This window comes from Pseudorca crassidens, chromosome 18 (genome assembly GCF_039906515.1).
Source record: "Pseudorca crassidens isolate mPseCra1 chromosome 18, mPseCra1.hap1, whole genome shotgun sequence".
Taxonomy (NCBI): domain Eukaryota; kingdom Metazoa; phylum Chordata; class Mammalia; order Artiodactyla; family Delphinidae; genus Pseudorca; species Pseudorca crassidens.
This window is the reverse complement of record NC_090313.1, coordinates 62,697,006-62,724,679: the sequence shown is the minus strand read 5'-3', so window position 1 is coordinate 62,724,679 and position 27,674 is coordinate 62,697,006. Positions and strand designations below refer to the sequence as shown.

Here is a 27,674-nt window from a genome sequence, read left to right as displayed (position 1 = left end):
ATGGTCACACAACCTTGTGAATGTACTAAAACCCACTGAATTATACACTTTTAAAAGGTGAATTTTATGGTATATGAATTATATCCCAGTTCTTAAATATGGAAAAAAGTTTATGGCCCATCAAAGTTTCCTGGAGAAAAAGAATAGCGCTTAAATGTATAGAGTACTTTATATATAAACAACCTACAATATGGTTAGAGCTATGATAGAGGGATGGAACATAAAAAATAAAACATCTAACAGTACCTGGGGGTTAGAGGAAGTTTCCATTAAAACAGAGATTCCTGAACTTTTTTAAAAAATTTATTTATTTATTCATTTATTTAATTTTTGGCTGCATTGGGTCTTTGCTGCTGCACGCGGGCTTTCTCTAGTTGCAGCGAGTGGGGGCTACCCTTCGTTGCAGGGTGCAGGCTGCTCACTGTGGTGGCTTCTCTTGTTGCAGAGCACAGGCTCTAGGCACACGGGCTTCAGTAGTTGTGGCACACGGGCTTCAGTCGTTGTGGCTCGCGGGCTCTAGAGCGCAGGCTCCATAGTTATGGCACACGGGCTCAGCTGCTCCGCGGCATGCGGGATCTTCCCGGACCAGGGCTTGAACCCGTTTCCCCTGCATTGGCAGGCAGACTCCCAACCACTGCACCACCAGGGAAGCCCCGAGATTCTTGAACTTTTTGAGAATAATAAATAAAATAACCTTTATTTATTAATCCATTTAAAATAATAATGATCCATTGCATTACTCATTCCTCTCAATGATGACATCTTATATAACCATAGTACAGTACCCAAACTAGGAAATTAACATTGACAACTAAATAGACTACAGGCTATTCAGGTTTTACCAGTTTTAGCATGCACTCACTCTTTTAAAAATTTTTGTAATTGAAAGGACAATACTGGGACTTCTCTGGCAGTCCCTAGCAGTTAAGACTCCATACTCCCAATGCAGGGGGCATGGGTTCGATCCCTGGTTGGCGGAACTAAGAGCCCACATGCCACGCCATGCAGCCAAGGAAAAAAAAAAAAAAAGGACAATACAACAATATTAAAAAATTTTAAATAAATGATTAGAGGGAATTCCCTGATGGTCCAGTGGTTGGGACTTCGTGCTTCCATTGCAGGGGGCACAGGTTCAATCCCTGGTCAGGGAACTAAGATCCCTCAAGCTGTGCAGCGTGGCAAATAAATAAATAAATAAACATCTTTAAAAAAATTTTTTAAATAAAATAAATGAGTAGAACTACCTATAATCTCACATTAAAACCAATCGGATTACCTTATATAGAAATACATTAAATTTTTATTACAAAATAGTTTAAATATACAAAAAAGTGGTAACATAAAAAATAGCCAGGTACCCACATTATCTCCATGTATGTTTTTACACTTTTACCACATATGTAAATATCCATGAAAATATGTTGTATTATTTTGCAAGTTTGAAAATCTTATATAAAAGTTGTATCACAATACACAAGGATGCATCTTTTAAATATTGGGTTGGTCAGAAAGTTCATTCAGGTTTTTCCGTAACATCTAATGTTTCTATCATAGTAATACATGCTGTCAACTGCTAGTTGGGGATGACACTTTCCAACCTCTCTTCCTACTTTCCACAGGAAGGGGTTGTCATGGAGATCAGAGCTGAGACTCTAGAGAGGCCTTGCCTGGACTGGAATCCAGAATCTTCTATTCATCAGCAGTGGAACATTTGACAAATTACTTACTCTGGTCTTCAATTTCCTCATATGTAAAATAGAGGTAATGACAGTCCCTATTTCATAAAGTCATTTGAGTATATATTAAGGCTATGCAGGGGAAGCACTTGGTACAGTGAAGCACAGCATCTAGACGTGCTCACTAAGTGTTTATCGTCATTATCATCATCTTTATTATTGCAGATAATGAATCTAGATGTTGCTATCTCTTCCTGCAATGAAAGAGTGGTGCACATAACCAGAGCCAGCTCAGAGTAGGGGAGTAACATGTTTTCTGCCTCTCCCAGTGGTGTGCTAATCAACAGTTAACACGCAGCTTTGGGCAAGGGTGGGGGATAGGGAGCCACACTTCGCAGTGTTTACCAGTTTCCATGTTGTAAATTCTCCCACCATGGCTGACTGCAAGCTGTCAACTTGAGTTCACTGAATGCTGACTGCAGAGTTGGGAAGAGTTATCAGAATCAGCTCTCAAGTCATGTGAGCCTGCTCCAGCACACTCAAGCGAGAATTTATCTTTTTTGCTGCCTCTTTGTTCACTGCTGAAACCAGGATCTGTTCCCTCTCAGGCAGAGAACCAGGCATACATATCTGATGCGCTCCTGCCGAGGTAAGAGTTTATTTATGCCTGGAAGATAGAGGAAGTCTTCAGATGTGAAGCCCAAAGCAGTGCTCAGGCCCAGCTTACCAGAGTACACATAGCAAATGATACTTTAATTCTCATTTGTTACGTTCCCTTTGTGTCCCTGAGGGATCTTAGGTGTGAGTGTGGGTGTGGCCACAGTCTAGGGTAAGATTCTGTTATCTTTGGTCATGTGGCCATAATGCCTTCTTAAGACCAACAGCACCTTACCTATTTTTAACATGTAGCATTTTGCATTGCACTATTTCTACTTAAGATGTTCAAGTAATCATCTTTCCACAGTCTTTATAGAGATACTTTCTAATGGCCACATAATTCCATTGATACATCTAAGTATAAGGTATATGTAAAGGAAAAAGAACCAGGAGGCAAAAACTGGGAAAAATGACATAAATGTAAGAAAAAAATAAGAATTTCAAAAACTGAGTATGGTCTTAGCTGTTGATGAGAAAAGTAAATTGAGCCCTGAAAAATAACTGAATAATTGAATCTTACAGTTAGGTCTCTAATGCTTTCAGGAAGAGAAAGTTCATCTCCTTATGCGGGGCAAAGGTGGGTAGGGGGCATGAAATGCATTATCTCGTGTAGAAGTGAAGTGGAGAAACTAAGGCTGGAGTGATTCATTAACCTGCTCAGGATCACACAGGGCAGATCACCCAGGCCAGGCTTCATTCCACTATAGTCAGGAGTGAATGAGAATTAAGGAAATGGAGACAGGAGGTATGAACAATTCTTTCCGGAAGCATGATGGGGAAAGAAGAGAAAGAGCAATAACTAAATAAAGTATGAGGACATGGAATCACTGCTTTTATAATAAATATAAGGCTCAGCTCCTCCAAAGTTGACATTGAAAAAGGCCCCAGTGAGTGCAGGGCCAGAAGCAGACAGACAACAGAACCCTACACCCTGTCCTGGAGATTTGTCTGTATTTTGGGACACTCATCATCTTTGCTCCATCAGAGCCTCCTCGGATTGATTCTTCCTTTCATATTTGAGGCCCATATGTGAGATGACAAAAGACATTTCTTAATATCCCGTGGCACAATCAAGTCAAAGCCAGAAAGTTTAACCCAGGGGTCCCCAACCCCGGGTCCACGGACCAGTACCAGTCTGTGGCCTGTTAGGAACCAGGTTGCACAGCAGGGGGTGAGCAGCGGGCCAGCGAGCGAGGCTTCATCTGCCTCTCCCCATCGCTCCCCACCGCTCCCCACAGCTCCCCATTACCGCCTGAGCCACCCTCCCCCCACCCAGTCTGTGGAAAAATTGTCTTCCATGAAACTGGTCCCTGCTGCCAAAAAAGTTGGGGACCACTGGTAAACAGCTTTTCTCAAGGCAAGGGCAATGTTTCCTAACCTTGCCGGTCACAGAGACTGCCCCAGACACTCATTTAAATATACGGAATGTCAGGAGATTTGGCTTCAGTTCTCTGGTGGGGGCCTGGGAATGGGTATTTTAAAGTAATGTCAGTTATCCTTAAATTCTTGCAGGTTTGGGTATCACTGTGCTGGCAAGTAACAGAGAGAAATAAACACAGTAGCATAAATCCCCGTAGTCTGGCTCAGAAGAAACGGCCTACTCATAACCACGCTGGGGTCCCCAGCCTACCCCTGTGATTTGATGCCATCTTGGCACGTGCTGGCTTAATCTCCAGCCGAATCTGGGCACAATGGAGAAAGGTCCGTCGCCAAATTATAAGGTGGCAGGAGAGAAGGGAAAGAGGGCTTCTTCTGTTCTTAATATGTTTCAAACTGACTTCTAGTTCCTAACCAGCATGCCAATACAGACAAAACCCGTCTTTGCCCACCTCATCCCCTTCTTCTCTGTCCCTCCGGCAGGCACCTCCTTCCTACAGGCTTCTCAGTCTTCGGGAGGGTGACCCTAACATCTTGGTTTGCCTGGAGGAGAATCTTGACTTAAGCCCAGAGTTCTCTCTGGTTTGGTGTCCCCTTTCATTCTCAAAAGAGTCCCAGTGTGGAGGTTAAATTATATCGTCATGCTGTCTATGAACAGAGTGAGAACAAAAACACAAGTGCACAAAAGCAAGAAGTAGTCTGCCAGCAATTTACACAATGACTTCCAATTATCAAGCAAATCACTCCATGACACTGCATACATCATTTCAATTAATTCTCACAGCACCCCATGAGGGAGCTCTGGGCACATGGATTCTTGCAAGTAAGGAAAGTAACCGGGTTAAATGACTTGACCAAGGTCATCCAACTATGAGGAACAGAACTGGATTCAAACATCCATCTGAGTGACTGCAACTTCTGCTCTAAAGGGGGCCTGCCTGACTCCTCAGGCCATGTGGCCACCCCACCCACCAATTTCTGACTGCGTTAAGAAACAGAACTTTACCAAGAACGTTGGGCAGTTTCAACACTAAAGGAACTCTCTCAATTTTCATATTTTTCATCTTACATTTGAAAGTAGAGTCTATTTCTGCAGCTGTGTATATAATTCAGCTCTTGTTTCTGTAACCTAATTTGAAAGAACACGTCCAAAAGAAGCAACGAAGTCTACAAAAGCACAGTTTGACTCAAGTAGATCCAACCAATTTACAAGTGGAAAATAACACTGAGGAATAAGTTTTGCATCACAAGTGTGGCTGCTTCAAGTCATCCTTCATGAAACTAAAGATGTAAGTGTAACCCAGAAAAGGGATGGTTCAAAATCTTTGCTTTACATCTGCATAGCTTTTTTTTTTTCAATTTTATTTATTTATTTTGGCTGCGCTGGGTCCCCGCCGCTGCACACGGGCCCTACCCAGTCGCGGCGAGCGGGGGCCACCCCTCACCGCAGTGCGCGAGCCTCTTCCCAGCAGTTGTGGCTCGTGGGCTCCAGAGTGCGGGCCTCAGTAGTTGTGGCGCATGGGCTCAGTTGCTCCGCGACACGCGGGATCCTCCCAGACCAGGACCCGAACCCGTGTCCCTGGCATCGGCAGGCGGACCCCCAACCACCACACCACCAGGGAAGCCCTACATCTGCATAGCTTTATCTTCTAAACCAGCTGCTCTCCCAGGAAAGATGAACTTAAAGTCTCACCCTTTGCTTTCACCACCAGATTGACTGCAGTTCTCTTTCTTTTAAAAAATGGATAATTTTTAAATTTTAATTCCAAAAGCACTGCCTTAATGCATTTTCTTTGGAAAAAGAAATCATAAATAAGTCTTAAGTGGCCTTCGATCAATACTCCAATCTCAGACCTGTACATTGTTACTGGTTTGTTTTTGTCCTTCTGTTTTTCTATCCAGGAAATTATTTTTCACCTTCTGCCTTTTCCAATAAAGCTTCCAGTAGAGGAGTATTTTCCTTCTTCCCCTCAAACTCCATCTATAGGGAAGCTCCTAAAATCTCAGAGATTGAAAGCTCCAAGAGGGCTACAGCAGCTTCTCTCTCCTTCTAGTTCTTCTTTCTCTCTGTTGAGTGTTTAAGAGCAAAAGCTCTAGAGCCAGAGTGCTGGGTGGGAATCTTACCTGCATCACCTATTAGCTGAGTGACCTTGGGAAGTTCATGTATTCACTATTCATTTAAATTTATTTATTTACTGAGTGCCTTTTACGTATCAGGGATACAGTGGTATACAAGACAATGTTCCTACCCTTGTGGAACTTACATTCTAGTGGGAGACACAGAATGTAAACATATGAATGAATATAGCATAACTTCAGGTGGCAAGAAATGCCACAAGGAAAAATGAAACAGGGTCAGGGGACAGAGGCTGCCTTTTACCTACATGAGCAGAGAAAATCTCCCTGAGGATGTGATGACAGAGCAGAAAGCTGAGCATAGTTAGGGAGCAAATCATGCAAAGATGTGAAGGGAAGAGCAAGTGCAAAGGCCCTGAGGCAGAAACAAACGTGAAGTGTTGGAAGAACCGAAGAAGGCTAGTGAGCTGACACAGAGTGTAGGAGAGAGACTGGTGGCACGTGAAGCCTCCCACTTTTCACCATCACCTCCCGTCTTCCAATCCCAACTCCAAAAATTCCCCAACTCCATTCAATCCTGTAGTCTACTGTTTCACTACATTTTGCTTGCTCCCGTCCTCCCTCATGTCCTCACGTCCCTCTTTAACCAGCTTAGATATGAGATCCATTATTATAATCACTCCCCTAAGTAAACATTCAACTCCTTTTAGCTTCATACCATTTTCTCTTTCCTCAAACTTCCAACACTTCCTCCCCAACCCTTACTCTTCACTGATGAGCTTCCTATTTCACTGAGAAAATAGAAGCAAACAATAATGGAGGCCCACAAGCTCCCACCCCGATACCTGCCCACCCACCCGTGCTTGTGTCCATATCCCCACCTCCCCTCCTATCACGGGGGCTGAAGGCCTTCCAAAGGTACACAAACTCACCCCCTCTCCTGCTCCAGCAAGTTTCTTTCCTCCTCTTCCATCAGTCCCATCATCATAAGAAATCACTGTAATTTCTTCCACTTCAATAAAGGCTTCTCTTGACCCAACTTGCACCTCTAGCCACCACCCATTTTCTGACATTCTTTACAGCACAACCACTTTCACTCACTGTCTTCACTTCCTCTCCCCCCATTTCCTCTGAACCCTCTGCAGCCCAGCTTGAGCCACCATTCTACTGAAACTGCCTCCGTTGCTAAATCTTTCACCGTAGTAAATCCAACGGTTAATTCTCGCTTCTCACTTACAGGCTCATCACCAACATTTGAACCCTTTTCCCCCACTGCCACCATCCTGGCCCATGCCACCCTTATCGCTCCCACCTCTGACTCTGAACAAGTCTCCCTGCAGCCACTGCTGCCCTGCTACCCAGTCACATCACTGCACTGCTCATATTCCTCCCGGGGCTGCCCAGCCACCCACTCAAAGTCCCATGCCTACAGTGGAGCAGGAGAGGGACCTACAAGTTCCTACATGGTCTGCGCTTTCCCCGACCACACCCAGGACCTCTCTGCCCTCCGCTTACCCGCTGCATTACTCTCTCTGCTCTCGCCACATCGGCCCCCTTGCCGTTACTCAAACATGCCAAGCACACCTCTTCCTTGGGGCCTTTGCACTTGCCATCCCCACTGCCTGGAATGTTCCCCCAGAATCCATTTGACTCACTCCTTCCTCTTCTTCCAGTGTCTGCTCCCTTGTCATCTTCTCAGGAGGCCTTCCTGGTCATCTGCTCAGCCACCCAGTGGCCCCTCACTGCCACTCACACTTCCTATTCTCCTTTCCCACTTCACTTTTGTCCATAGCACTCACCACCATCTGATAGCCTACATATTTCTTTTCTTCTTAATTGAAGTATAGTTGAGTTACAATATTGTGCTAGCTTCAGGTGTAAAGCCTCGTGATTTAGTATTTTTGTAGATTATGCTCCATTATAGCTTATTACAAGATAATGGGTATCATCCTACATACTTCTTTGATTATTGTCTCCTCCCACTAGAATGTAAGCTCTGGACAGGAACAGTATGCCCAGCATCTAGAACAGTGCCTGGGACATAGTAGGCTGTCAATAATTTTTTGTTAAATGAATGAAGACTGCACACAGCAACCAGGAACCAGCTCATGTAAGGCCTTGTAAGTCCCCCACTTTATTTTATATGTGAAGGACAGTCGTTGGAGAGTACGTGGTCTGACTTACAGTTTAAAAATACCACTCTGGCTGTAGTGTGCATGGAAGATTGTACCGGGGGTAAGAGTGGCCTCGGGGGCAGTCAGAGGTTAATGCAACATCTAATCAAGAAAGATAATGAGGACTTGAGCTAGGGTGAAGAAAGGTCAGATTTTTAGATATATTTTGGTGTTACAGCTGACAGAATTTGTTAATAATGAGGCGTCTGAGAAAAAAAAGAGGAACTGAGAATAACATCTAGGGCTTCCCTGGTGGCACAGTGCTTAGGAATCTGCCTACCAATGCAGGGGACACAGGTTCAAGCCCTGGTCCGGGAAGATCCCACATGCCGTGGAGAAGCTAAGCCCGTGCACCACAACTACTGAGCCTGCGCTCTAGAGCCCGCGAGCCACAACTACTGAGCCTGCATCCTAGAGCCTGGGAGCCACAGCTACTGAAACCCATGTGCCTAGAGACCGTGCTCCAAAAGAGAAGCCACTGTGATGAGAAGCCTGCGCACCATGACGAAGAGTGGCCCCCGCTTGCTAGAGGAAGCCCATGAGCAGCAATGAAAACCCAATGCAGTCAAAAATAAATTTTAAAAAATAATAAACAGGGCTTCCCTGGTGGCACAGTGGTTGAGAGTCCGCCTGCCAATGCAGGGGACACGGGTTCGTGCCCCGGTCCGGGAAGATCCCACGTGCCACGGAGTGGCTGGGCCCGTGATCCATGGCCGCTGAGCCTGCGCGTCCGGAGCCTGTGCTCCGCAACGGGAGGGGCCACAACAGTGAGAGGCCCGCGTACCACAAAATAATAATAATAATAATAATAAACCAAAAAAAAAGAATAACATCTAGGTTTTTGGCCTCAATACTTAATCTTTCTGTGCCTGTTTCCTCTTCTGTAAAATGAGGATAATTAGAACACCTCTCTCGGGATTGTTGTGAGAAAGAGGGTAGAGGACAACCGTTGCTCACACAGTGTCAGGCACATGCTAAACACTCAATAAATGTTAGCTCTTCTTATTGCCCTAAAGATAACTATTTCCTAGGATTACAAAAATATCCACACCACAGAGACTGAGGGAAAAAATTGTTTTGTAGAGTGTACCCTCCCCTCCTAAGGGACAGACATTTACTTTATTTAACAGAATACTTAACATTAGTCTTGGAACAGTTTACTTGCACACAGATACCTAAAAGAATTCCTCACATTTCAAAAGGATCATAAGGCTCCTTTAAGTAGTGCTTGTCCATTTAATAGTTAGCAGAAGGAGTAAATAAAAGCTGAAATTACAAACCTCTGCTGATTAAAAATCAATCAAAATGTAAGAAAAAGTATATCTGAAATAATAGTGATTTTTTAAAAAACAGGTATTTGCTGCATTTTAATACACCAGAAACTAAAATACCATGCTGTCTGGTTCAATACAGGACACCTGGCAACCCTCTTTGTCAGTGTAACTTAGCTTTCTGCAAAACCAACACCCAGCTCTTTTTGGCTGCATTGGCCTGTCCTCATTTCCCCCTGGAAAACTCTTTTAAACTTAGTACAGATAACATTTTGCCTCTGTTACAATTAGCAGCTTCTCTCAATGGGTCACCTGGCTTGGCGAGTGCTTGTATAGGTAACCCGGTATCTTCTTTCAAAGCCTCCCAATGGTGGCCTCCAGGTAGCATGTGAAGAGCTGCCTGTGGGGAATTTAGGGCCTGCTTCGGGCCCTTCAGGAACTTTCCTGATAGCATCTTCTTCTGCCTCACCAGATCTCCCTGATTATTGGTGATCTGAGCCCCCCACCCAACTGTAGACCAGCCATTCTTCTTCCCAGACAGCTTCTCTGCCCTGCCCCCTCACAGCAAGGACCTCTTTTATGGACTCTTTTCTCTTCCTGGAGACCTCCCGCCACTCCTCTCCTCAGGTGAGACCCTAGGGCATTTCTTCTGCTGTGCTTCTCCCCAGGTAGGGCCTCTAATTCCGATCCAAGAGCTGCCTCTTCTGCCCTCTTAGAGCTGCTTTGACCTATCCAGTGACAGCCCCTTAGAGCTGGGCCCGACTGCCCTGACCTGGTCCTCAGCTGGATCCTAGTGGCCTATCGCAGGGCAGGGACCCACCTTTTCCACGGCCGACCCTGGAGTCGAGATGTCCCATGTGGCCTGGACAGACTATCCTTGCTCATCTTTCTTGCCAGCCACTCCCTGCAGCCCCAACAGACAAGCAGAATACAGCAATGGCTGGCTCAGATGGAGACACTCAGGAAAAGGGGAGGAAGCTGATTAAGAGCCAGCTTCAAAAATAAAGTCATGATTTCTCTGAAACAGTAGACTGCAAGGGGCAGGTACATTTAAAATGCTCCAAGCACACAATTCTTTGAAGATTTGGGCATTTGAATTTGGGGTGGTTGTTTTTAAGCTTTCCAAAATGAGAAAAAAAATGTCAGATACTTTTCTGCACCCTGGAAACCAGAGCCTCGCCTGGAATCATAATGTAAAGCTTCAGACTCAATCTGGTGGGCAGGTTCACTAGCTGCACATTCTTTCTCACACTTCTATCATTTATGACACAATCGATTTTCCCTAAAAAAGATATATTAAAAGCCAACTTCCAACCTTTTAAAAAGTACCCTTGCAGTGTTATCTACATTCATTATTAAAATGGTATTTTTCAAAATTATATAAATTCTATTTAAAAATTATTATAGTACTTTTTTATGTACCAAGTACCGTTCTAAGAGATTTACAAAGATTAACTTTTTTAATCCTTAAAATAACCTAATGAAACGGATACTGTTATTAACCTCATTTATAGACAAGGAAATTAAGTCACAGAGAGGTTAAGTAACTTGCCCAAGGTCACACAGCTAAGTGACAGAACCAAGAATTCAAACTGAGACAGTCTGGGTGGGTCACAGCCATATGCTGAGTTCACTAGGCTATGCTGCCTCTCTAAAGGGCCTGAAAAAATATAGATAGATAGAGAGATCTTTAATATATATTTATTATATATAAAATACATATTATATACATATATTTTGTGCATAAATGTTACATGTTTTATACATGTACATGTATGTACCTATGTAAATATGAGAGAGAGAGAGAAAGGAGGATTGTAGGTGCAATTTTTCCAAATGGCCACCTTTCCACATGTTTTCAACACATGCCTAAAACCCAGAAAAGTACTGTATAATTTTTCTGTAGCTACATCTTCTTGAGGAGCCTAGATAACTGGTTTCATAAACCTTGGCTTCTCATCTGAGAAATGAGGTGGCTAGATTAGAGGAACAGGTTGGTCAAGTGAGTGTAAGAGCCTCCAACTTCAAAATTATTGAAATTTCCTGGAAGACTGACCAGGTACTTTTCCTCTTTACATCTGACTCTGTGAGATCTGTGCCTTTTGGACTAAATATAATGCGGGTTTGTTCTGTACAACAGGTGATATTCTAATGCGTATGTGCAGGTTTAAGTTTAAATTTCTAGGGACTCAGGCCTTTGGGTTCACCAAACAGGTAAGGCTTAAATTAACAAGTGGGGCCGAAGAAACACGTTCTATCTAGTACTGATGCAATTGCGCCCCCTGCCGGCTATGTGCAGGTGAGCTGGCTTCCTAAGGGCACCACTCCTGCTCCTGGGGCACAGAGCAAACTTTCTCCCTTCCCCTTCTCCTGCAGGGTTCCCACCAAGCCACACTTGCTTAGCACTCCCTGAGCTAGGCACAAGTGCATTTAGGGCTGGGGATCGAAGATAAATCAAAGCGTCGCAACCTTAAAGGATCTCACGGTCTATCGGGGCACGCCCAAAGCAGCGCATAGAATACAACTTGAGCGGTGCGTCTCTGGAACCAGCCTCCTGTCCCATATGTTTGCAACCACAAGTGGCACGGAAGAGCCTGAACCAAACAGCACAGTACAATGCCCTTTTGTTGGGAAAGAACTATGATTCACCCCAGCATTTTCTCTGTGCGCAGAAACTACGGCCTGCACGGGAGCGACAAGTCTAATCGGTGCTCCCCTGAAGCCCCAGGCTACCTGGGAGTAGTCCTGAAAGCCGCGCTTCAGAGTGAGGGGCTGCAAGGAAAGGTCACGATTTAACAGGGAAAGAACAGAGGTTAAGAACGGGGCCAGGAGGAGATGTAAGCATTTGCATATTAAATTAATAAGTAACAAGTGCATTAAAAATATATATAACCAAGACCTCTGATGCTTTTAGTAACAAGATGCTAACTTAACTTCCCAACTAGACTTTGTTGGATTTTTTTTTTTTTTTGCGGTATGCGGGCCTCTCACTGTTGTGGCCTCTCCCGTTGCAGAGCACAGGCTCCGGACGCGCAGGCTCAGCGGCCATGGCTCACGGGCCCAGGCGCTTCGCGGCATGTGGGATCTTCCCGGACTGGGGCACGAACCCGTGTCCCCTGCATCGGCAGGCGGACTCTCAACCACTGCGCCACCAGGGAAGTCCTGGATTTTTTAAAATAGAATTTTATCTGTTTGAGTTTTTCACGCTAGGCCAGGAGGCCTCCTCAATTTCTAAAACACAAAAATTCTTTCTGTTCCTCTTCTCAAACCTAATCAGACTCTGGACACACCCAGCAATTCAGTGTGTCTTTTAGTTAACTCTCTGTCTCCTTTCACTTTAGAGTAAGTTCTGCCGGTAACAAAACCTGCTCTACAAGCCAGGAGGAAAAAGGACTTAAAGGAAGAGGAAGAACACATTTTTCAAAATTCTTGTCAAAATATATGAGGGGGGAAAAATATAAGAAGCGGAGAAATATGCCACTCGACTCAGGAGTCACTCTGGACAAATGTCTTGGAATCAAGTCCTAAAGGACAGCCATCATGGCAACAAAAGGTGGATGTAATTACAAATAAGGGCCTTGGAAGAATCTCTAAAACGGTTCCTGCAAAGAGTGCAGTTCGGAAAAATCTATGCAAAAGAAGGACAAAAGTGGAAGCTCATGAGAGCAGAGAAAAAGCAAAAGGTGAGAAGGGAGAGAGGAGGAGGTGGGAGGCGGAGAGGAAGGGGCAAGTGTGGGTGGCGGGCTGCACCAGGGTGAGCGCCTCACATTTGTAATACAATGTAAAAAATGTGTGGCTTTGTAAAAAAGCAGGCAAAGAAAGTAGAACTTCAGTGTTGTCACACACACACACACACACACACACACACACACACACACAGAGTAAATACGTGAAAATGCAGACAGTGCAGAGAGCATAATGTAGAAGTGAAAGCCTCTTCCCCGCCCTCAGTGCATAGCCACTAATAGGGGTGGGAGAGGTGCTGGGGGTGAGGACAGGTGGGAGGCCGTGTGCCCCTGAGACAGTGGTGGCACGCTGACCTGCTGGAGGCCAGCCCTGGACACTGTGGTTTAAACCAAAGGTTTTCAGCTAATGGCTTCACAGGAAGCCCATACACAGGCTTCCCACCCCTAAAAATCCTCACCTAATTCTCAGCATATGTGAGACCTATTGCCAAAAACAAGAGCCACCTCCTTATTTGATTTAATTGGCAAAAAACAGAAACAAAACCTCTATTTTTATGCATGCCTGAAATGTTAAGAATGTACCTGTAGCAAATTTGAACAGAGCGCATTAAGCTTTGTGAAGTAAACTGAGTGAAAGTGTGTACAACAAATATACAAATGTCACTCTCTGGACCTGGGTCAGCTGGTGTGTGGTAATAAAAGCAGACCGGAAGATTCACCCAGTTTTGTTGTATTTTTACAGTATCTCTCTCCTCTGTCCTAATTCACAGGAGGTGGCAGTGGGAATGAGGATGAGGATGGAGAGGAGAAGGTGTTAGGCTAATGTTGTGTGCCAGGTGATAAATGAAAATGTTGAATTTCCACAGGTATGTTAGAATTTCACACATCCTGTAGAGAGGTTAAAATAGCATTGTCTCATGTAGCTTTAACATAAAATAGTTAATCCTGAAGAATGGGTAACATATAGTACTTTATCTATTATAGAAACAATGATAAATACTATTTATGTAAGAAATGATGAATGATAGATATTTATAGTACACATAGATTCTCCTTCATGCAGTTATAAAAAGAGCTCTAGTTGTTATTTCAGTAATAATCCCTTATATAATAATTCTTTATGAATTATTAAAGTATGAGTTTGGCCTTTAAAATATCTACCACGTTTTAGCAAGGTTAGGACTAGAACAGTTCTCATTGCATTGCCCAGATTGTATCTCTGTATAGTTTGTTAGTTGGTTGATTTATACCCTACTTTGTTGCACAAGAGATTTAAGATTGCCGGGCTTCCCTGGTGGCGCAGTGGTTGAGAGTCCGCCTGCCGATGCAGGGGACATGGGTTCGTACCCCGGTCCGGGAAGATCCCACAGGCCGCGGAGCGCCTGGGCCCGTGAGCCATGGCCGCTGAGCCTGCGTGTCCGGAGCCTGTGCTCTGCAACGGGAGAGGCCACAGCAGTGACAGGCCCGCATACTGCAAAAAAAAAAAAAAAAAGATTGCCCAGTGCCTTTCACATCAGAGGTGCTAAGTCGTCTTCAACTGTATGCTATGAAGCTGTATATAAGTATATATAAAAATTGTGTGCCAGTTAGAGCAGTCCTAATGTTAGATGAATATATTTGAATAATACTAAGTACTAAAACACATGGTAACTGAAATGGTTTCTCACACATACACAAACACACTTTTTTCTTTTAACCCCATAGCTTTTCTGAACAGTGACAGAAGAAAAATGCAGAAAATATAAAGCCAAGCTGGGGTAGGTCCTATGCAGTGAGCTCTTTGGGGTCCCTAGCAGAGACATAGATTTCAGTCTGTTCATAGTTATCCAAATTAACACAACAGAATAGAGATATGAAGGCTTGAGAAGATTCAGTTGTCTCAGCATCATCCTTTCAAAGAGCTGTCATCAGACGCCTTTTGATTCTAAAGGGAAAAGGATAAAAACACTGCTCTTCCTAGGGAGCTAATTCTATATAGTTGAAGTAGTCAAACCACATAGCTCTTTATATTTACTTACAGTGTTGTAATTGTATAACAGGATAGAGGTATCAAATGCATTCAATAGATAAAATGCACTTTATTTAAAATAGGGAAGGATTTCCTGGGGGAACCATAAAATCAAGAATGTTGTAATAATTTTGTGAATCATTCAGGCATAATTACCAACCAATAAAAATAAAATATTCCATATACTCTCAGTTTTCACTAGATATTGGTTTATAAGTCATTGTTCTATTGTGTGCTTCGGTTAAAACAAAGTCTTTAAAACCAATATCCTTTATTTGTCAACATGTACTAGGTGGAAATCTTTATAGTCATGGAATTTTATGTGCAAAAAGCTGCCCAGACAGGTCCCAGCTCTGGGTGTGCAGTGTGCACCAGCCACTGGAGCATCCTTGTGGCCCAAGGGCCTGGATAGGATGGGCCTTTCCCAAGGGACCCTGAAATAACAAAGCTAAAAGTAGAGAAACAGAAGCTAAGATCTCAGCTGATAAGATGGGCCTTGCATGAGGTCAGAGGGCAAGTAAAGTCAACAGTGGGAGAACAGTAGTGCTTAGAACCTGGAAGTTGAGAAAAAGATAAAGCAAGACTTTATGAGAACTGAATCAACTAGAACAGTTCAAAACTAAGGCTCTGGATGACAAGGTGGGTCAGAATATTCCCCATCCCCCTTTTGTAGTCACTATATTACCAATTTAATTTACACTGAGGAATTTATGCCCACAAGCAACCAAAATGATGATGATGATGATGATGATGAAGGAATGACTGGTGTATTTTCTCCCTGAATTCTACACATATGATGTGACAGCTCTTAATCAAAAGTTACTTTTCTGGTCTGCCTGAGAAATCACTGTCACAAGGACCAGAAATACTCAAAGAAATACTCCATTCTCTCTTCAGACCTACATGGGAATTAGAAGGTAGCCTGGTGAACAAGGAATCAGCCCAAGTGAGTCCGAGGCATAAAGCTACAGTGGCATAAGGCTGTGATAGCCCATCTTACTGTTGGAGTATCTTATTCCCCTACAGCATCTACATTAGAGCTGGATTTGTCACTGGGACCAAAAATGCTGGCTGACAGTCCTTTGGGATCCAGAGTTGTGAAAAAAGGAGAATCAAGGGTACTAAGAATTGTTTCTGCCGCCTAGGGAGTATAGAAGATTTTGCAGTTTCTTTTTTGTAAATTGGAAATATGACCTCCCCACCAGAGAACAAGTTAAATGACTCCACTAGAGCACCATCAGCCAAATCCAAATATAAGACTGTCAGGATCTGTGCAAGGCCTTAGATTGTACCCTGCTTACAAGCGGTCCTGTTTTGTGGATGCCGGCAGAAGACCCAAAATTCCTCAGTCACAGACAAAGGACTTTATTGCTCACAGCAAAAGTAGTATTCAGAGCTTTATGTTGATTTGTGTTGGTTCTCCATGTCCCACAAGCCCCACAAAGGTGACACAAAGGGTCTGTGATGGATGTCTGGGAATGCAGTGGGTTGTACTAGAGGAAAGAATCATGGAGCTGGGGAGATTCTCTGTATAGTAAGTGAAAGCCAGCCTGCTCTTTGTCTGGGAGAGACATTACCCCTTCTTCAAGGTTGCTTGCTACAAATACAACTCTGAAAAATGGCCCCAGGAAAGAAAGGTCAGAGATTTGCATTCATGGCATACCCAGCAGGAATATGCAGAGACACCCAGGGCCCATGGCAGATTCCTCTCCACCCCTCAGCCCAGAATCTTGGCCGAACTTGAGTTTTTACTCAAAGTGTGCCACTCCACCAGCTACTCTGATTAATCTGACCAGAGAATCTGACCTTGGACAGCCACCAATCTCTCTGAAATCTATTTGCAAATGGGGACACTGGTACCTCCCCTTACAGGATCATTGGGAGGACTGGGGAGAAGGCCTGTGGCACACTCGGCACTGTGCTTAGCACACAGTAGGTCCTTCAAAATACTGAGTATGATGGCGATGGTGATTCGCCCCTTCAGACTCCAGGCCATTTTCAACACTTTTTTTTTTTTTTTTTTGCGGTACGCGGGCCTCTCACTGTTGTGGCCTCTCCCGTTGCGGAGCACAGGCTCCGGACACGCAGGCTCAGCGGCCATGGCTCACGGGCCCAGCCACTCCACGGCATGTGGGATCTTCGCAGACCGGGGCACGAACCCATGTCCCCTGCATCGGCAGGTGGACTCTCAACCACTGCACCACCAGGGAAGCCCATTTTCAACACATTTAATCTTGCATATGACTTGAATAGCTTGGTCCGACTTGTCTGGGAAAAGGGAGGTTTTCTTTCTGAATTCCAGAATTACATTAATTAGGCATCAGGAACCCCATTCCCAAACTCAATTGGAATAAGTTATTCTCTTCACTAAAACAGAATGATGAATAAAATGGAGCAAGATAACTCTACTTTTTTTGTTTTTTCAGGGAGTTTCTCCATTTTCTCATAATGAAAGACCATTAAAGTAATCAGAAGACAAATAAAAATGTAGATCAAATGATCCTTTGTTACCTATTTTTACTCAACTGTACTTGAGGAATCCATTGATTAAACTGCCAGCAAACCAAAAAAGAAAAAAAAAAAAAAGAAAATCAAAATCATATGCTTCTCCTGATGCCCAAGTGGCCTTGGTTATGTCATATATGGTGATCAAGACTATAACTCCTTAGTGACAGTGGTTTTGTAGCTTAACCAAAGTAATGGTAATACAAACCACGTTGAGCGACAAATCTCAAAGTGGAGTGCTCAGGTTATATTTTTGTATGTGGGAAAGTGTGGGCCACAATCTCTCTGTTGGGGATGGGATTGCTTTTTGGCCCAACTATTGCACTCTGTAATTATTGCAATGACACTGTAGACCAGAAGGTCAGTCTAAACCCCCTTGTGTGGATCATAATGGATTATAGCTTCACCTTGGACCTCATCCTGGCTATCTGAAATAAGACCTACTGATCCCCTATGGGACTTACTCATAGCTGGCTGAGTCTGTACCCTTGGCGGGGAAGAGTGTGACTGAAGTAAAGACTACAAGATGGCCCCATCCTGCTGCTTGGAGTCCTGTTGATAGTAGTTTTGATTAAATGTTGAATGAGACAAATGAAATGAATTTGCTCCCAGTCTCTGTGGTCAGATTAATCAGAGTAGCTGGTGGAGCGGCACACTTTGAGTAAAAACTCAAGTTCGGCCAAGACTGCATTATTCCGGGCTGAGGGGTGGAGAGGAATCTGCCATGGGCCCTGGGTGTCTCTGCATGTTCCTGCTGGGTATGCCATGAATGCAAACCTCTGACCTTTCTTTCCTGGGGCCATTTTTCAGAGTTGTATTTGTAGCAAGCAACCTTGAAGAAGGGGTAATGTCTCTCCCAGACAAAGAGCAGGCTGGCTTTCACTTACTATACAGAGAATCTCCCCAGTCCATGATTCTTTCCTCTAGTACAACCCACTGCATTCCCAGACATCCATCACAGACCCTTTGTGTCACCTTTGTGGGGCTTGTGGGACATGGAGAACCAACACAAATCAACATAAAGCTCTGAATACTACTTTTGCTGTGAGCAATAAAGTCCTTTGTCTGTGACTGAGGAATTTTGGGTCTTCTGCCGGCATCCACAAAACAGGACCGCTTGTAAGCAGGGTACAATCCAAGGCCTTGCACAGATCCTGACAGTCCTATATTTGGATTTGGCTGATGGTGCTCTAGTGGAGTCATTTAACTTGTTCTCTATGCCTATAAATTGGAAGCCAAATCTAGACGTTTCATCAGATTTAAGCTCAGCTTTTAAGGCAGAAACACTTTGCATTGGTGATGTGTCCTTTTTCTTACACCACGTTAGGAGACGTAACATCAGGTTTTCCAGTTTTAGCGATGCTCAGCCTATCCAGTGGATTCAGTTGCTTTCAGTACGGTATAATTCTCCATCAGCATTTCATCTAATAATTTTAGACAAATCATCAATCATCAATGAATATTGATGATCATTGCCCTGATCCTTTATTTCATTTGTGGTTTTTTGTTTGTTTTGTTTTTTTTGTGGTACGCGGGCCTCTTACTGTTGTGGCCTCTCCTGATGCGGAGCACAGGCTCCGGACGCACAGGCTCAGCGGCCATGGCTCACGGGCCCAGACGCTCCGCGGCATGTGGGATCTTCCCGGACCAGGGTACGAACCCGTGTCCCCTGCATCAGCAGGCGGACTCTCAACCACTGCGCCACCAGGGAAGCCCCATTTGTGGTTTTTTTTAAGGATAACATTTAAATGGTATCATTCTTCTTCCATTTACCCTCTGTGATTCTTCGGTAAGGGAGAACTTTCTATCATTGACTATTTGGTTGCCCTAAAATCAGTCCATCCCTTTAAACCTCTTCTCTGGGCCCCTTGTTTCAGGGAACCTCACACTTTGGAGTTCCTTCTTCCAACTTTTCTAAGTCTCTCTCTGGTACCTGGAACCAGCCAGGGTTAGCAGGGCCAACCAGGTGAGGTGCCCCAAACCCAGAATGGGACATGGTTTGGTCATAAACTTGGGTTCATTAGTTTCAAGTTTTTGTTTTGTTTTGTTTAGGGATTACTTTTTTCTTTTGTTTTAATTTTGTTTTTAAATATGTAAAATATTTACATGGTCCCCAAGTCAAAACTGTATACTAAGGCACATTCACAGAAGCCTCACTTTCTTCCATGTCATCCCCTCCACCCTGTTTCTTCCCTCCTGCTCTAAGTAATTATTTTTATTGTTTTTTTGTTTATCCTTTCATTATTTCCTTCAAAAAATGCAGTCATATACATTTATATATTCTTATTCTCATCTGCTATTTCTTACACCAAAGGCAGCATGCTTTATTATCCTTCAGCTTGATTTTTTTCTCTTAACAATATATCCTGGAGTTTACTTCATTTCAATATATAGGAATGTTTCTCACTCCTTTTTAGAGTTGCATAGCATTTCATTATGTGAACATATCATGGTTTACTCAATTAATTCCCTTATTGATGGACATGTGGGTTGTTTCTACTTTTTTACTCTTACAAATAATGCCACAACAGGGAATTTCCTGGCCGTCCAGTGGTTAGGACTCCAGCGCTTCCACTGCAGGGGGCATGGGTTCCCCTGGTTGGGGAACTAAGATCCCGCATGCCACGCAGAGTGGCCAAAAAAAAAAACAAAAGTCACAACAAAGAGTTTTATATAAACATCATGTGCATTTTTGCTGGTGTGACTTTGGGCTAGATTCCCACAAGTGGGATTGCTGAGTTAAAGGGTAAATGCATATTTACGTTTGCTAGATTTGGCCAAATTCTCTTCCGTAGTGATTATATCATTTTGCATTTATCAATACATCAGCAGTGTATGAGAGTAACTGCTTCTCCAACAGAGTGTATCATCGAAGTTTTGGGCTTTTGACAATCTAGTTGTTAAGAAATGGCATATTGATTTATTTTTCTTTTTTTGTAAGCTATTCTGAAAAATGTTTTAAGTATAAAATATCATTAATATGAAACATAGTATTTCCTCCAAGTAACTTTAATTTGCATTTCTCTTGTTATAAGTAAGGTTAAGTATCTTTTCACATGTTTAAGACCATTGGCTTTTCTGTATCTGTGGACTGACTGTTCATGTCTGTTCCCTATTTTTCTAAGAATTGTTAGTCTCTTTCCTCTCAATTTTTAGGAGCTCTTTAAATATTAGAGTATTAACTCCTTGAAAATTCATTGCAAGATTGTGTTCAGTTTGTCAGCTGTCTAAATTGCTTTGCAGTACTTTGTCAGGACTCGAAGCCACTCACTAACCAACCAGAATGTCGATTTATTAATTTACAACATGTAATATTCCCTTCCAGTAACATAAATATCCCATTTCTGCTGTGCTAGGTACCTTCTTCCTGGTATCAGAATCCCTGAGAAACCAAATGATTGACAAGGAGGTTATTAAATGGCTGTATCAAAAGCTACTTCAACTGTATAGACCTCTATGCTCTGCCTTCCCTTTTCTTACTAAGGATGAATGATCTGTGCTCTTACTGAAGGTCAACTCCACCACTTATGCTTTAGATCCCACCCCTTCACTTGCTCAAGGATATGGTTCCTGCAATTCTTTCTCTTGAATCAGGAATCTTCCCTTCACTATTGGATCCCTCCCCATCGGCATTCAAACAAACAGTAGTGTCTCCCTTCTTTAAAACAAAACTTCTAGACCCCACAATGTTTTGGGCTCACACATCTCTATCCAGCTACCAGGCCATTTCTCTGCTCTCTTTTACAGTTAAAAAAAAAAACCAAAAAACTCAGAAGTTGTTTATTCCTGTTATGTCCACTTCTTCTCTTCCCATGTGCTACTGAACCCACTCTAGTCAGGCTTTTGTACCCTACAGTAACAGCTCTCATCAAGTCCACCAATGTCCTCCATGTTCTTAAATCTAGGCAGCCATTCTCAGCCCTCATTTTATCCATCTTCTCAGTGGCATTTGACACAATTGTTCACTCCCTCCTTCTTGAAACCCTTTCTTCATTTGGTTTTTGACACAAGAATCTCTCCTGCTTCTCATCCTATTTCACTGGCCTCTTCTCAGGCACCTTTGCTATTCTTTTTTTTTTTCAATTGTAGCTTTATTTACTGATCTACACACAGAACAACTTTAATTGGCCACACCGCGCGGCTTGTGGGATCTTAGTTCCCTGACCAGGGATTGAACCCATGCCCTCGGCAGTGAAAGCCGAGAGTTCTAACCACTGGACCACCAGGGAATTCCCACCTTTGCCGTCCTTCCTCAACTCAGTCCAGTTTGGTCTCTGTGGGATTTTATCAAGAATATCTCACCTGATGTTCTCTGGTCATATATCGTCTTTCGATTTACTTCTCCTGGGAAGCTAATCTCCGTCATGTGTGAGTTTATTAAATTAAATCTAGGGGCAGAAATTTTGTTACTTAATTTCCAAGTCTAATAATCACCTCCATTTAATGTAACTAAGAAATTCCCCCACAACTAATCCAAGATTTTAGTCATAATGTATAGTCATGGCCTTAGTCTGACTAATCTAAGCTCTACTCTATATACCCTCAAATGCCGAAAGATAACACTGAAAGAACACCTGTTTAAGAAGCAAGTAGTCCTGATTTCTGGTTCTAGCACTTATTAGTTATGCCTCTGGTTAAGATACTTAATCTTTCTCAATCTCCATTTCCACATCTTGTAAATGTGGATCATAATTTGGACTGTGTCGTTGTGAAGGTTTAATAAGACAACAAATGAGAAAACCTTGGTGTCTTGGTGATTAGTATTAACACCCATCCAATTGCATTAGCCAGAATAGTTTCCATTTTTTCATTGTTGTGAGAACTGCATATATATACACATATATATATGGTAAATATATACATATATGAACATTCTTATTTGGCTCTTATTTCAAAATGTCTAATATTAAAAAAAGATGGTAACATTCAGTTAGCTATTTGAAGTTGTGTTTCATAACTTTGCTCACAGATAAAGTACCCGTTGTGCCAATATGCCTTTCTAGTGAAGCAATGAAACCATCAAGATTAAGTGTACATTTTACAGAGAAATATTGATAAAGTTGGCAAAATATATAATATTTCTGATATTTAAAGGAAATGTTAGAAAACCATCATAATCTGATTGGAATTTTTTTCAATCTTTTAATTAAAAGGATAAAAGTCTTGTTCCTTACAGAATGGCACAATCACAAAATGGGAAGAGCCACATAATGTTGGAGAAGAATTTATATGAAAATAAATTATTGGTACGATAATTAAAGGAAATTCACATGAAATAATTTCTCCTATTCCATTAAGCAATGATACAGCTTTGAAATAAATCATTAAGATGTCAAAAATCACCTGTATGATGAATTATAGTTAATATGTAAGTATACAAACATAACCTGTGTGACTATGAGGTTTTACTGCCTATATATAAAAAAAGAAATGTTATTTTAAAACTTATTGACAATAGACATATAGGGTTTGTCAAATAGTGAACCCTTAAAAATTATTTCATAGAAAAAGTATACTCTTTCCCAATGTTATTGAGTGCACAACAAATGAAATACTAAGCTACTTTGATCAGCAATCAAAATTTAGGAGCTAACCTAAAATGTAACACCAGGGACTTCCCTGGTGGTGCAGTGGTTAAGAATCCACCTGCCAGTGCAGGGGACCAGGGGTTTGATCCCTGGTCCAGGAAGATTCCACATGCCGCAGAGCAACTAAACCCATGCACCACAGCTACTGAGCCTGTGCTCTAGAGCCTGTGAACCACAACTACTGAGCCCGCACTGTTTATCAACAAAGCTTATTAGCCAAAAATCCTAGTGAGAGATTCCATAAATCAATGAATGTGGTGATCAATGCTGACTTTTAAAAATTAAGAGTAAACTCATAGGTAGGGAAAGATTTCTTGAACAGATGCAAAAGGCACTCACTATAAAGGAAAAAAATTGATAAATTGGATCTAATTATAATTAAGAGCTTCATCAAAGACACTACTAAAAGAGCAAAAAGGCAAGCCACAGACTGGGAGAAAATGTTACCAAACACAAGTTCACAAGTTGGTGTGCCCAACGCACAGTGAGGCCAGACAAACCAAAACATTGGAGTTTGGAGCAGAGAAAGGTTTATTGCAGGGCCATGCAAGGAGAATGGGTGGCTCGTGCTCCAAAACCCCGAACTCCCCTGGTCTGGGGGGAAAAGCTTATACAGGCAAAATTGGGGGTGAGGGCTGCAGGGTGTGAGACTTTCTTCTGATTGGTTGGTGGTGAGGTAACAGGGCGGTGCTCCAATAATCTTGCAGCTCAGCCTGAAGTTATCATCCTCTATCTGGGTGGGGACCTTAGTTCCTGCAGAACTCAAGGGTATTGTTACACGTATATCCCTTGAGGAGGAACCATGATCCTGCACTATAGTTTTTTGATTGTTCCTCCTTTGTTTCTGCATCCCCTTACTTCCCTGATCAGCAACTGTTTGAATCTGCTCTTTGGTATTCACTAAGGTCGGTCTAGGAGACAGAAGCCTTTTTCCTGCAAATATAAAAACGGAGGACACAGAAAGACTTTTGTGCCCAGGAGGGCCCCACAGGGTCCTGGTCGTTTTCAAAGATGTTCATAAAATTTTATATCTGACAGAAGACTTTTATCCAGAATACATTAAAAAAAACTCCTACAAATCAATATGAATAAACAACAGTTCAGTTTTTTTAAAAAGGCAAAGACTTGAACAGGCACTTCATGATAAAGATAGCCTGCTTTATCATCCACAGAAGGGAAGGAGATGAAGGTACACTTCTTCCAGGTTGAAAGTTTTTGGTAAATCACATTTTTTACTCCCTGGCCCCTTATTTATAGAGCACTTGCTATTGGCTTCTTTTTCTTCCTTTTTACTATTAAAAAATTGTTCTGCTTTATCCTCTATTATTCTTATTTTTCTGTACCTCTATCAAATTCCTTTATCTTACCCCATCTTCTTTTTCTTTCCTAATGCTAGAGCTCTGTATTTTCCATCTCAACCTGGCTTAAGTGTCTTAACAATTGAAAGTACTAAATATCCTTTTCTTTGGGCCATCTAGAGACACCCGATGAAGGACACTGCTGGAAAATGTTCTACGCTGCTGCTGACAGCAAAGCTGCAACATGACTAATATCAATCTGTTGTAAGTAAAAGTGTCTCAATGCTATTTGCCTTATTTTTGGTTGTTGAATATCGGTAATATACCTTATAATTCAGCAAACCCAGATTAAATGAGTGCAACTAATGCCAAGTAAATTTATTTCATTTCATTTCATTTCATTTCATTTCATTTCATTTTATTGGCTGTGCCACGCGGGATGCAGGATCTTCCCTGACCAGAGATCAAACCCTACATTGGGAGCGAGGAGTCTTAACCACTGGACTGCCAGGGAAGTCCCTGCCTGGTAAATTGAAATATCAAATATCAACTTCTGAAGTAAGGGAGAGAAGGAAACAAAAAGAAAATTGGGTATTTATTCTTAAATATAGCACCCTAGGGAGGCAGTTTGCATAGAGGCTAAGAACACAGACTCTAGAGCCAGACTTGCCTGGGTTTGAGTCCAACTTCCCTTATTGCCTATGTGAATTTGGGCACATTTCTTATCTTTTCTTTGCCTCAGCTTCTGCATCTGTAAAGTGGAAGACAGTTTGACCTCATGGGGTTGCTACAAGGATTAAATTAGTTTATAAAAAGTACTTAGAACAGTGACTGGCAACAGTAAGCACCACATAAATGTCAGTTACTATTACTCAAAATTATAATAATGAATAGATCAAGGCTCTAGTAACATTGTTAGTTTTTAGGGGTCTGAGTTTTTGTAATGTTTCTGATTTTTAAAAGATCACAAATGTGGCTTGGATTACTCCAAGAAAAAAAGTTTGGCTTAATACACTGATAAATGAGTTTTAAGAAAGAAACCATTTTGTATGACCCAGTACAGGGAGTAGAGTTGACTAACAGGAGATGTCTGGCTGGCATAAAAATCATTAAAGAAAATCCTGAGCACTATGTTAAAGTCAACTCGGAAGCACATGCTTTACATTATTGTCCTATCAGTTCTTGAGTTCCTGGCAAGTGTCACTGAAGCAGATAGACTTTTTTTTTCAAGTAGTCGTTCTCTGTTATTGCTTTTGACATAGATAAATGACCTTCTAACTAACTATTAGGAAACTTTTTGTAGGGTTTATTTGTGATGGTTATTTAAAGTGATAGCTGTGAAAGACTGTCAAAATAGCTCTAACATTTTGCTGTTCAAAAAGAAAGGCTAATTTCTTTGAAAATAATAATGGAAGGATAATAGAATCTCAGATATAAGAAGGAATAAGGTCTGCGAGCTCATGGATGGCATTCATCTGCCAAGACAGGGAAGTCTGTCTCAGGAGTTAACCAGTTTTGCTTGCTTCATACTGCTGAGTACACTTGAATTGCTATAATGGGGGCAAAGTTCACTGGGCAGTGCCCCAGCAAATTACTTTTCTAGACAGGAAAGACTAGGGCAATTTTGTCTCTACAGTAATGGCCAACTCACAGCCATCTAAGACTCTGGCTTTTTTCTTTCTTTCTTTTTTTTTTTTTTTTTTTTGCGGTACGCGGGCCTCTCACTGTTGTGGCCTCTCCCGTTGCAGAGCATAGGCTCCGGACGTGCAGGCTCAGCGGCCATGGCTCACAGGCCCAGCCGCTCCGCGGCATGTGGGATCCTCCCAGACTGGGGCACGAACCCGTGTCTCCTGAATTGGCAGGCGGACTCTCAACCACTGCGCCACCAGGGAAGCCCAAGACTCTGGCTTTTCATTGAAGATGTGACTAACTTGAATGGCCTGAATGTTTATTATATATTTAATACATGTACTAACTACTTTTAATAATATTTCTGAATATTTTACCTTATAACAACTGATTTTTATTGTCTAAACACATGAGTTATGGAAGTTTATGGCCAGTTTAGAGATTAATGAAACATACAAAAATAAAGCGCACATCTGCATTTTGAACTGAGAGCACATTTAAGAGGATTGTAGCATTAATTGCAAGAGTTAGAACTTCAGAGTTTGAGGCAGCATGATCTGGTGGAGCAAATACAGGCTTAGGAGTCAGACTGATGGGTTTTGAATCCTACCTTGTTTATTTGCTAGTCATCTGAGGCTACACAAATTATTTAATCCCTCCAAGCCTATTTCTTCATCTGTAAGTAGAGACAATATTCACTCTCAAACCTTTCAAGAATTCAATTAGATACAGATGTGAAAGAGTGCCTACCTCACACACAGGCAGAAAATTTTTGTTTCTGCAGCATTCTATTCAACTCCCCACTCCTTCCCAATGGAAAAAACGAGAACGTTAACACTTCTCAGAATATTGGTCAAGGTTTTCAGTAAAATAAAATTTCATGTGTAAAGTGATTACCAAGAAAGTACTTTATAGGCAGTGAGGGGTTCAGTAATCACCTTGGTTACCAATCCTATGATAACTAAATCTCAAAGTACAAAACTTGGAGGTTTTCATAAGTATTGTAATGAAAACACCATTTGTATAAACATCAGAGACCCAGGACCCAGAAAAAATTCTCCTATTCTGAGGAGAAAAATTCTCCATAAAGGATATTTGTACTCAGGTCACTAAAAAGTTGTGTAGAGGAACCCATTACATACTAAGGGGGCATTTCGCATCCAGTTTCACAAGACTTGAACCCTGGGGAAGACTTCAGGATGGAAACCTTATTTGGGAACAGAGGTTTGAGCCAGGTTAATTCTAGAGGTTGTCCCAGACCATCTCCAGACGCCACATGATATCATAAGATGCAAAAATGGATCAGGGGCGGATGATCTAAGTAAGCACGGAGATGACAGGCGCTCGCCACGGGAGGATCCTACGTGGACGCAAGAAAGAACACGCGGTAGGAACTGAGTACTTCCCTTGGAGGCCCCGCAGCCTTCCCACTGCCCTCCGAGTTCCCATCACACTCATGAGAATCCGAATCCTCTGTCCACGAACAGGGTGAGCCTATTAGACGCCGGTCAAGAATCGCCCTCCCGCCCCAGAGGTCCCCTCCCGGGGTGGCTTCCTGGGCTCTCGCGGCCGCGCGGCACCAAAGGTCACGGAACGCCCATCTCTGCACCTAAAATGCAGCAGGACCGACAATTTAGAGCGCCGGGTGCATATCCACGGTGCAGTCACTAACAGCCATTACTTCCGGGCCCTGTGCGTCTGTTTAGGACTTGAGAAAACTCTTCAGAAA

The 27,674-nt window shown here is 42.6% G+C and overlaps 2 long non-coding RNA genes across 5 annotated transcripts in view; one reads left to right on the top strand and one right to left on the bottom strand.

Moving 5' to 3' along the window:
- LOC137210911 (uncharacterized) overlaps positions 1-27,449 on the top strand; it is a 146,941-nt gene extending 119,492 nt beyond the window's left edge. Inside the window, exons 15-20 of one of the 3 annotated variants that reach the window (XR_010936789.1) lie at positions 1,620-2,325; positions 4,194-4,999; positions 12,573-12,914; positions 24,497-24,580; positions 24,762-24,842; positions 26,065-27,449. This is a non-coding gene — a long non-coding RNA (uncharacterized lncRNA). Of the gene's footprint in view, positions 1-1,619; positions 2,326-4,193; positions 5,000-12,572; positions 13,107-13,687; positions 14,206-24,496; positions 24,581-24,761; positions 24,843-26,064 lie in introns of those variants that run through there. The other 2 variants (XR_010936788.1, XR_010936787.1) reach the window with 2 other exon arrangements.
- Positions 1,015-27,674, bottom strand: part of LOC137210914 (uncharacterized) — a 27,918-nt gene continuing 1,258 nt past the window's right edge. The window contains exons 2-3 of one of the 2 annotated variants that reach the window (XR_010936797.1): positions 2,987-3,090; positions 1,015-2,343 (exon numbers count right to left, since the gene is read on the bottom strand). This is a non-coding gene — a long non-coding RNA (uncharacterized lncRNA). Of the gene's footprint in view, positions 3,091-27,674 lie in introns of both variants that reach the window. The other variant, XR_010936796.1, reaches the window with a different exon arrangement.